Consider the following 10,657-nt stretch of genomic DNA (forward strand, 5'->3'; position numbering starts at 1 on the left):
AGGTTCCCAGTGATTCTAGTGTGCAGCGGAGGGTGAGAATCCCCATGTTTGGGAGAAAAAGGACTTGATCACAGATTCACAGCAGATGAGATGGAAACTCAGATAAGATTTAAGGCACCCATTTCTTACTCAAGATCACTTAAAATCCAGCCCCCTTCCTATGCAGGAGCACTTCTTTCCTGTCCCTCTTTCCCTTGATTTCTTCTTGATAACTATTTGTCCTCATTTTATAATGACCAGAAAAATAATCCCAGACAAAATCTGAAAATGCTAACCATAACACAGATTCTTTGGAGTGTAGACCACAGGCATGCCTAACCTGGAGTAAAGTATTTTTTCCCCTAAAATCTTCCAAGTATAAATGTCCTCTGAAGCCAGAAGACCAGCTTAACTTTGAAAACAAAAACTTCACAAGGCTTTCAACGTGTATATACATATCCTACAAACACATACGCACTCACCATGCCAAATCATGCCTTATTCTAATCACATTCCTTTCCCATCTGTAAAAATCTCCTCTACAGAAAAAGCATCGTTTTTTTGTTTTAATGCATTCGTTTAAACCTTGACTTTTTCCAAAAAGGACTTGAGGTTGCATGCAAAAACATATATGTGGCAGCAGAATGAGAAAACAAGAAAAGCAGGTGAAGGGGAAACATGGAGAGGGAAAGAAAAGGCACTCAAGGGTGAGATTTGCATAAATATGTAGGGTAGGAGGTTCTGAGCACTTCTTGTTGGCGGACTGAGAATTAGATGCTGAGCTTCCTGGCAGTCAATGCAAAGGGGAAAATGCAATCGATTATATGAGTGGCTTTCAAACTTTATTGAACTCAAAAGTAAGCATATTGTGCTTGCTTTGGTAGCACGTATTCTAAAATTGGAATGATACAGAGATTAGCATGGCCCCTGGACAAAGATGATGTGCAAATCTTTGAAGCATTTCATGTTTTTAACATGAATTTAAAAGAAAAAAAAAAAGCAAGCATGGCAATCGGTGGTTAGGACTCCTTGCTTTTGCTGCTGAGGGCCCGGGGTTCAGTCCCTGATTGGGGATCTAGGTTCCCACAAGCCACACAAGCGTACATAGAATCTCCATATGGAAATCAGAGTTGAAAAATCCCAGCCGCCTGCCTTGCACCTTTCTCCTGTGGGTACTTGTAAAGGGTCTTGAAGAAGCATCCAGAGCTCTGCAGAGTCAAGATCGGAAGCCATGGATTTCAAAGTGCTTCGCTGGGTTCATGATCCTCAGAGCCTGTAAGACAGAAACTAACAGAACTACTTGAACAAATCAGAATGCTTTCTGATACTGGGACAGGAGAGAGTGGAATGGGCACTATTTGTAATAAAGCATGTTTGGGATTAGCACATGCAAACTAGTATATGCAAGATGGATAGACAAGGTCCTACTGTGTAGCACGAGGAGCTACATTCAATGTCCTGTAATAAACCACAGTGGAAAAGAATATGAAAAAGAATATATATAACTGAATCACTCTGCTGTACACCAGAAGCTAGCACAACATTGTAAATCAACTATGTTTCAATTAAAAAAAAACAGAAGCAAACATCAGGACTTCCCTGGTAGGTCCAGTGGTTAAGACTCCAACCTGCCAATGTAGGGGGCACAGGTTTGATCCCTGGCTGGAGAACTAAGATCCCCCATACTGTGCAGCATGGCCAAAAGATTTTTAAAAATCAAATCAACTATAGCATAAACCAGGACTGCTCCAGGCAGACTGGGACAGATGGCCACCCTGCCTAAACAGAACGACTTGGATATGTCCTGAGGACAAAGACGTGAAGCTCCGTCAAGTGATCACACAAGAGGCGGTGACAGCTTCCATGAGTAGACCAGGGGCTGTGAGCAATCCTCCTTGAAATTACAAAATCATCAACCTAACACTTCCTGATGTGGGTTGGGGCATTCCATCCACATCTCTGACAAGACCCCAGTCAGCACTCTGGGTCAGATCTATGGTTATTATGCAATATCACTGTGCTGAAAAAGGGTGTCCCGTACTGGGTGGGCTGACTTGATGGATTCCTACAAGCACATCAAGAGTATTTTCCCTGAAAGTCTGCAGTTCCTTATCTCTCACTCTGCTGGAATCTCTAGAATATCTGCCAGGGACCTCTTTGGCAGTCTGCTGAAGTCCAAGGACATTTACTCAGAAAAATGCTTGTATATATACAGAAATGCATATAATGCACATGGGGTGCTAGAAAACTGAATAATGATAAGAAACAATTTCTTATTTCTTACTGATAAGAAAAAGATTACCTCACATTGTTCACAAAAATTAACCCAAAATGGAAAAAAAAAAGTAACCCAAAGTGGATTAGAGCCCTAAAAGGAAAGCTTAGAACCGTAAATCTTCCAGAAGACAACACAGGGAGAAAATCATTGCAACTCTGAGGTCGGCTAACATTTCTTAGAGCACTGAAAGTACCAACCATGAACATCAGTAAACTGAGCTACATCAAAGTATAAAACCTTTTGTTCTTCAAAAGACAAAACTGAGAAAATGAAGAGCAAGCTACAGAATGGAAAAAATATAATACTTCTATCAGACAGACATAAAAATATAAGGGAAATATAACAATATATGAAGAACTTGAACAACTCAATAACTTTTCCAAAACAATTTAAAAAATGGGTACAACTTCTGAACAAACACTTCAGAGAAGATACATGAATAGCCAATAGGCACAAAAATAGATGCTCAACATCATCAATCATCATGGAAACATAAAAAATATAATGAAATACCACTATGTAGTCATTAGGTTGGCTAAAATTGAAAAGACTGACTATACCAAGTGCTGACAAGGATATGGAGCAGCTAAACTCTTATCCATGGCTAGTAGGAATGTAAAATGGTACAACCACTCTGGAAAACTGTTTTGCAGTTTCTCAAAATGTAAAACATCTCCCAGTCATGTGACCCAGCCATCTAACACCCAAGGGAAAGGAAAACACAAATCCACACAAAGATTTGTATGTGAATGTTGATAGCAAGTTTATTTGTAATTGCTAAGAATTGGAAACAGTGAAACTATTCATTAGCAGGTAAATGAATAAACAGATTGTGGTATATCCATGCAGTGGACTGCTGCTGCTGCTGCTGCTAAGTCGCTTCAGTCGTGTCCGACTCTGTGCGACCCCATAGATGGCAGCCCACCAGGCTCCCCCGTCCCTGGGATTCTCCAGGCAAGAACACTGGAGCGGGTTGCCATTTCCTTCTCCAATGCATGAAAGTGAAAAGTGAAAGTGAAGTCGCTCAGTCGTGTCCGACTCTTAGCGACCCCATGGACTGCAGCCCACCAGGCTCCTCCATCCGTGGGATTTTCCAGGCAAGAGTACTGGAGTGGGGTGCCATTGCCTTCTCCGAGTGGACTACTACTCAGCAATAAAAGAAATGTACACACAGAACATAGATGAATATCAATATCATTATGCTGAAGGAAACTGCCAGACCCTCATTCACTCCATAAGGACTCAATGCATGATTCCAATTATATAAAATTCTCAAAAAGGCAAACTAATATACAGTGACAAAAAGCAAAGCAATGGTCACCTGTGGATGGGTGTGGCAGGAAGGATGGATTACACAAGAGCTCAAAGAAACTGTCGAGGATATGATGAGAAAGTCCAGTGTGGGGGGAGTTCCTTGGCAGCCCAGTGGTTAAGATTCTGCACTCGCAATGCAGGGGGATGAGATCAATCCCTAGTCAGGGATCTAAGACCCTGCATGCCATGTGGCAAACAAACAATAAAAGAAAAGTCCAGTTTGTGGATTGTATTGATGACTTCACTGTATATCTCTATCTATATATCTATACATCAAAAATGATACAATTAAACCCTTAAAATGTTCCCAAAGAGGTGACATGGTAAAGCGGTAAAGTATCCATCTGCCCATGCAGGAGATGCATGAGACTTGGGTTCAATCCCTGGGTCTGGAGGAAATGGCAACCCACTCCAGTATTCTTGCCTGGAAAATTCCATGAACAGAGGAGCCTGGCGGGCTACAGTCCCATGGGGTCACAAAGAGTTGGACAGTACTGAGCCACTGAGCACATACCTCCATAAAAATATTAAAATATTGTGACATAGTCATGTGAGTTCCTTTACTAATACATTAATAAAGGAGAAGGCCTTTAATTTTCATAATTTTGAAGTAATGCTGAATATAGAAGATATTTCAAGATGTTTGTTAACAACCATAATATGATATGAAAATGCCCATACTTCCTGCTGGTAACAGAGTTGAGGTCCTGTTCATCTGTTATGGTTTGTTGCCACATTCACATTTGAAGGGAGTGTTAATTTTCAGTTAGAGGTTGGTGAATATAAAGATACTTTTTTAACATCCAAGTTTACAGACCCCCCTGAATTCTGCCATGCACCCCAAGTTAAGAAGTCTAGTTGGAAACAATCTCAGCTACTTGAGGGGAATAATTGCCCTAGAAGGTAAGCATCTTTAAACTCCAGAACAGTTCAGTTCAGTTCAGTTGCTCAGTCATGTCTGACTTTTGGTGACCCCATGGACTGCAGCACGCCAGGCCTCCGTGTCCATCACCAGCTCCCAGAGTTTACTCAGACTCATGTCCATTGAGTCGGTGATGCCATCCTGCCATCTCATCTTCTGTCATCCCCTTCTCCTCCTGTCCTCAATCTTTCCCAGCATCAGGGTCTTTTCAAATGAGTCAGTTCTTCACATCAGGTGGCCAAAGTATTGGAGTTTCGGCTTCAGCATCAGACCTTCCAATGAATATTCAGGACTGATTTCCTTTAGAATGGACTGGTTGGTTCTCCTTGCTGTCCAAGTGACTCTCAAGAGTCTTCTCCAACACCACAGTTCAAAAGCATCGATTCTTCAGTGCTCAGCTTTCTTTATAGTCCAACTCTCACATCCATACATGACTACTACCATAGCTTTGACTAGATGGACCTTTGTTGGCAAAGTGATGTCTCTGCTTTTTAATATGCTGTCTAGGTTGGTCATAACTTTATTCCAAGGAATAAGCGTCTTTTAATTTCATGGCTGCAGTCACCATCTGCAGTGATTTTGGAACCCCCAAAGTAAAGTCTGTCACTATTTCCATTGTTTCCCCATCTATTTGCCATGAACCGATGGGACCAGATGCCATGATCTTAGTTTTTTGAATGTTGAGCTTTAAGCCAACTTTGTCATTCTCCTGTTTCACTTTCATCAAGAGGCTCTTTAGTTCTTCATCTTCAAACTCCAGGAACATTTAGAGTGAATTATAGAAATAGCTGAAACGGGAAAGCAGTTTTATCAGGAAGCATATTTTAACTAAGGTTCATAAATAAATGTGGAAATACTCAACAAAGTCAAAATCATCATATTAATATTTTTTGTTAAGAAGGAAATTGTTCATATTTAACAGTTTACATACTTTAAGAGACTCATGTTTAAGTGACTTGGACCCATCAGAGTAGGATGTTGGTCAGACTTGTTAATTATCATGTTTAATGTTATTGAAGCACTGCTTAAATGTGAAATTTGTAAGTCAAAGTTGCACTAAGTTTATCTGTAATCATTTAGAACACATAAGAGAATTTAAGGTTTTCTATATAAGTGTTATCTATTAGATTTATAAAAACTGATTGAGAACTTCTCTGGTGGTCCAGTGTTTAAGAATCTGCCTGCCAGTGCTGGGGAGGTTTGATCTCTGATCTGGGACGATCCCACATGCCACGGTACAACAAAGCCCGTGTGCCACAGCTGCTGAGCCCGGGCTCGAGAGCCCTTGCTCTGCAACAAGAGAAGCCACTGCAATGAGAAGTCTGCACACAGCAGTGAAGAATAGCCCCTGCTCCCCGAAACTAGGGAAAACCTGCGTACAGCAACGAAGACCAGGCATGGCCATAAATAAATAAAGAATAAAATAGAGTCACTCTCTCTTTAAAGAAAAAAAAAAAAAAAAGAATGGACTGAGAAGTAGAAATATTGAACAGTTAAAGTACTTGCAAAGAAAATCCAGGATATCAAATTTAGAAATGCAATTTCAAGTGTTTTAAGGCATTTAATTAGTTACGTTTTAAGTGGGACCAAATATTAATCCATGACTTCCTTAAAAACACTGGCTGAATTTTGTTATTTTGTTCTTAGAGCAATAGATTTGAAAAAGGAAACTTAAAAACCCAAGGGGGAGAAACTAGGTTTGGTAAGTTGTAACTTTAGTAATTCAAAATTATTTCCTAGAATTTGTGTACAGCTTATTCAGTACACAAAAAACCACTCAAACACATGTATAGCAGTATGGATGACTGAAAATGGAATGAGCCGCAGGAAATCCAGGATCCTGCTCTCATCTCATGTTTAGTTTTGACCTAAGTGTCCCCCTGTCCCCTTATTTGGGCCTCTGCCATGAAGGAATTAGCCACAAACACAAGAAAATTCTTTTTAGTGACCTAAGGAGAGGAAAGGTCATTCGTTACACTCGGATTAGGAAAAAATTTAAAATACTCAACCACTTAATTTTTCAAAACAGTGGAATCTAAACAAAAGCTATACTGGTGAACAAATGCAGATTCATTGCCAAAACCCCAGTTGGTTTGGACAACATTTCTTCCTGGTTCCTTCAACGGAGCTGAATCTCTTGGCCTTCCCTCTCCAACAGTGTAGAAAAGTCTCAAGGGGAATAAAATAGTTGTACTATAAACGTTCTTAACAATCTACAACAGTAATGGCAATTAAATACCCATATACAAAATTTCCTCCTTGTAGAATTACTGGGAAGATCAAGTAAAATAATATTTTTATAATCCCCCCAGTTGGAATCTTCTTTTACCAGATAATTTTCTTTTAGAATTTAATAATTGCATTGTTTTGGCTGTTGTGACAGAAAGACATTCCCCCAAAGTGGCTTTTATTCAATACGCTTCTCTTTCTCTTGCTTAAAAGTCTGGGTAGGCAGTGGATGGCTGGTTTGATAGCTCCACCGTCATGGGACCCAGGGTCCTTCTGTTTTTTCTGCTCTGCCATTGACAGGTGGCTTCCATTTTACAGTCCAAGATGGCTGCTCTAGTGCCAGTAATCACATCTGCATTCCAGTCAGCAGGAAGAGGGGAAAGCGCCGTAGGGCTCATTCTTTTCTCCTAAAGGATCTGCGCAGAAGTTGAACACATCACCTCCTTCACATTCTATTGACCAGAATTTAATGATATTACTATGTCTAGCTCCATGGGAGTTTGGAAAATGTGGATTTTATTTTTATTTAGGCAGATAGATAGTGCCGAACTAAATACAGTTGGCCTTTGAATAATGTGAGGGTTAGGCATGCTGACCTAGTCAAAAATCCAAGTATAACTTTACAGTGGGTTGTCCGTATCTGTAGATTCAACCAACCGGATTGCATGGTACTGTAATATGCTATTTATTGGAAAAAATCCGTGTATAAGGGGACCCATTGCAGTTCAAACCCATGTTGTTCAAGGATCAGTTGTATTCTATTACTAAGGTAGGAAGACATACTGAGTGACAGCAGTCTCTGCCACATTCAACGCTTGACTATAGGTTATTGAGTTTCGTGTGCATGATTTCTCTTGTGTAATATCCCTTGTAAGTTCAAATTGGTGTGACCACTTAAGAGAAAAATTTGGAGATATTAATTAAAATGTAAAGAATAACCCAAGAATTCTATAATCTGTCTCCTCACTAGAGACCCAGGTTAAGGTAGTCTACAGTGAGCATGTACAAAAAAAATTTAATCAAACCTTGTTTATAAGAATAAGCAGAAGGAAGCAAAAGGCAACTGAAGAGAAATGGCTAAGTGCCCTGGTGTATCCATATTTGACAGCATTTAAGAAGAAGGTAAATCTATATGTATGAGAAATGTAATTTATGGGATGTCACAAATAATATGAGTGACAGTATTTATGTATGATAAAAAGAATAAACAAAAGATAAACTGACAAAGCTTTAGGTAGAATTACCAAGAAAGAGCACCAGCCTCCTCTGTGCATGGAATTCTCCAGGCAAGAATACTGGAATGGGTAGAAAAGGCTCAAATAAATAAAATCAGTAATGAAAAATGTTACAACTGATACCACAGAAACACAAAAGATCATAGGAGACGACTATGAACAATTACATGCCAACGCATTGGACAACCTAAAAGAAATGGATAAATTCCTAGAAACATACAACCTACCAAGACTTAATCATGATGAAATGGAAAATCTGAACAGACTGATTACTAGCAAGGAGACTGGATCAGTAATCAAAAACCTCTGAACAAACAAAAGTCGAGGACCAGATGGTGAATTCTACTAAACAGTCAAAGAAGAATTAATACCAATCCTTTTCAAACTCTTCCAAAAACAGAAGAGGAGAGAACTCCCCTAAATACATTTTAAGAGTCCAGAATTACCCTGATAACAAAACCAGACAAGGATGGTACAAAAAAAGAAAAAGAAAATTACAGGCCAATATTCCTGATAAACTTAGTTGCAAAATCTTTAACAAAATATTGGCAAATTGAATTCAACAATAAATTAAAAGCATCATACACCATGATCAAGTGGGATTTACTCCAAGGATCCAAAGATGGTTTAACATCCACAAATCAATGTGATACACCACATTAACAAAATCAAGGATAAAAATCATATGATCACTCAGTAGATGCAGAAAAAGCATTTTCAAAATTCAACATCCATTTATGGTCAAAAGAAAACTCTCAACAATGTGGATATAGAGGAAATGTAATGATATGATATGATAAAGGCTATATATGATAAGCTCACAGCTAGCATCAAACTCAATGGTGAAAGGTGAAAGCTATCTCTCTAAAATCAGGAACAAGACAAGGATGCCCACTATTGCCAGTTTTATCCAACAGTACTAGAAGTCATTGCTGTTGTTGTTGAATCACTAAATCATGTCTGACAATTTTATGACCTCATGGACTGCAGCCTGCCAGGGTCCTCTAATCCATGGAATTTCCCAGGTAAGAATACTGGAGTGGCTTGCCATTTCCTTCTCCAGGAGTTTTTCCCCACCCAAGGATCAAACCTGCGTCTCCTGTTAGCTGGCAGATTCTTTACCACAGAGCCATCAGAGAAGCCCATTGGAGTCATAGCCAAAGCAATTAGGCATAGATCAATAGAACAGATAGAAAGCCCAGAAATAAATCCATGGGTATATGATCAATTGATTTACAACAAAGAAGCCAAGAATATACAATGGGGAAAGGCTATTCTCTTTAATAAAATAGTGTTGGGAAAACTGGAGAGCCACATGTAAAAGAATGAAACTGGAACCCCTACTGAAATGGCAACATACCGGATGCAAGAAACATGATTGTAAATCATGTGTCCGATAAGGTGCTAATAACCAAAATATATAAAGAACACACATATACATACAACTCAACAGCAAAAAATCAAACAATTTGGTTAAAAAATGGGCAGAAGATTGGAATAGACATTTTTCCAAAGAAGATATCAGATGGCCAGAAGGCACACGAAAGAATGCTCAACATCACTCATCATCGGGGAGACGCAAATCAAAACCAAATGGGCTGTCACCTCACACTTTTCAGAAAGGCTATTATCAAAAAGACAAGCAATAACAAGTGTTGGCGAGGATGTGAGTAAATTGTGCACTTGTGCACTCTTAGTGGAAATGATGTAAATTGGTGCAAGCACTATGGAAAACAGTATGTTGGGTCCTTAAAAAATTTAAAAAAAAATAGAACTACCATATGATCCAGCAATTAATTAAAAACAAATTGTAAAATGGTCATTTTAAAAAAAGGAATTATTTTAGGGTAAAATGATCTATGTAAATCACATAGCACAGACTTGGTACATAACACAGTGCTAGCTATCCTTGTTCTATTTTTAGGTATGAGATTTTCGGATAAAATCCACTTCCCAGGAGGTAGGATTCCTGGTTTTATCACTGCGTGCTGTGTGTCTGCCCCCATTTCTGATTTCCAGGGCTCCTCTAAAATGAAGGGGTTGGACTAGTCTTTCTCAGCATTAAAGTTTTTTTGACTTGAAATATTTGCAAAAGTGCTCGCAAATCAATTCTATTAGTTTTCTATTGCTGTACAGCCCCAGTTATCACAAACTACGTGGCTTAAAACAACACACACTTACTAGCTCCGTTTCTGTGGGTCAGGAGTCCGGGCTCAGTTTCACTGAGTCCTCTACACATCTCACTGGGCCACAGTCAGGGTCTAGCCAGGCAGCGTTTTCACCCACAGGCTTAACAACTGGGGAAAGGACTTACTCCCAACCTCCTTCAGGTTTGTGGCACAATTCATTTCCCTGTGGTTGCATGACTGAGGCCCCAGCTCTTTAAAGGCCACCAACTGGAGGCCACTATCAGATCCCAGAGGCCACCTGCAGTTCCCTGCCACATTGTCCTCATCATAAGGGGTTCAGTTCACCATGGAGAGATCACATCCATCCTACAGAGTTCATGAGACAGGCTGAGACCAAGGACCTGGGACTCTTTGCTGCAGTGCTAGCACCTGGACAAACCTCTCCTCTAGCAACAGAATACAAAGAAACTAAAGGGGCTAAATCAATCCCTTATGATTATACAGTGGAAGTGAGAAATAGATTTAAGGGCCTAGATCTGATAGATAGAGTGCCTGATGAACTATGGACGGA

The 10,657-nt window shown here is 39.7% G+C and overlaps 1 non-coding gene across 1 annotated transcript; it reads left to right on the top strand.

Moving 5' to 3' along the window:
* Positions 1–847: 847 nt before the first annotated feature.
* LOC113903775 lies at positions 848–951 on the top strand. Its single transcript, XR_003514312.1, has one exon. It is a non-coding gene; the product is annotated as a U6 spliceosomal RNA (small nuclear RNA).
* Positions 952–10,657: the final 9,706 nt, after the last annotated feature.

The sequence above is a fragment of the Bos indicus x Bos taurus genome, chromosome 13 (genome assembly GCF_003369695.1).
Source record: "Bos indicus x Bos taurus breed Angus x Brahman F1 hybrid chromosome 13, Bos_hybrid_MaternalHap_v2.0, whole genome shotgun sequence".
Classification (NCBI taxonomy): Eukaryota; Metazoa; Chordata; class Mammalia; order Artiodactyla; family Bovidae; genus Bos; species Bos indicus x Bos taurus.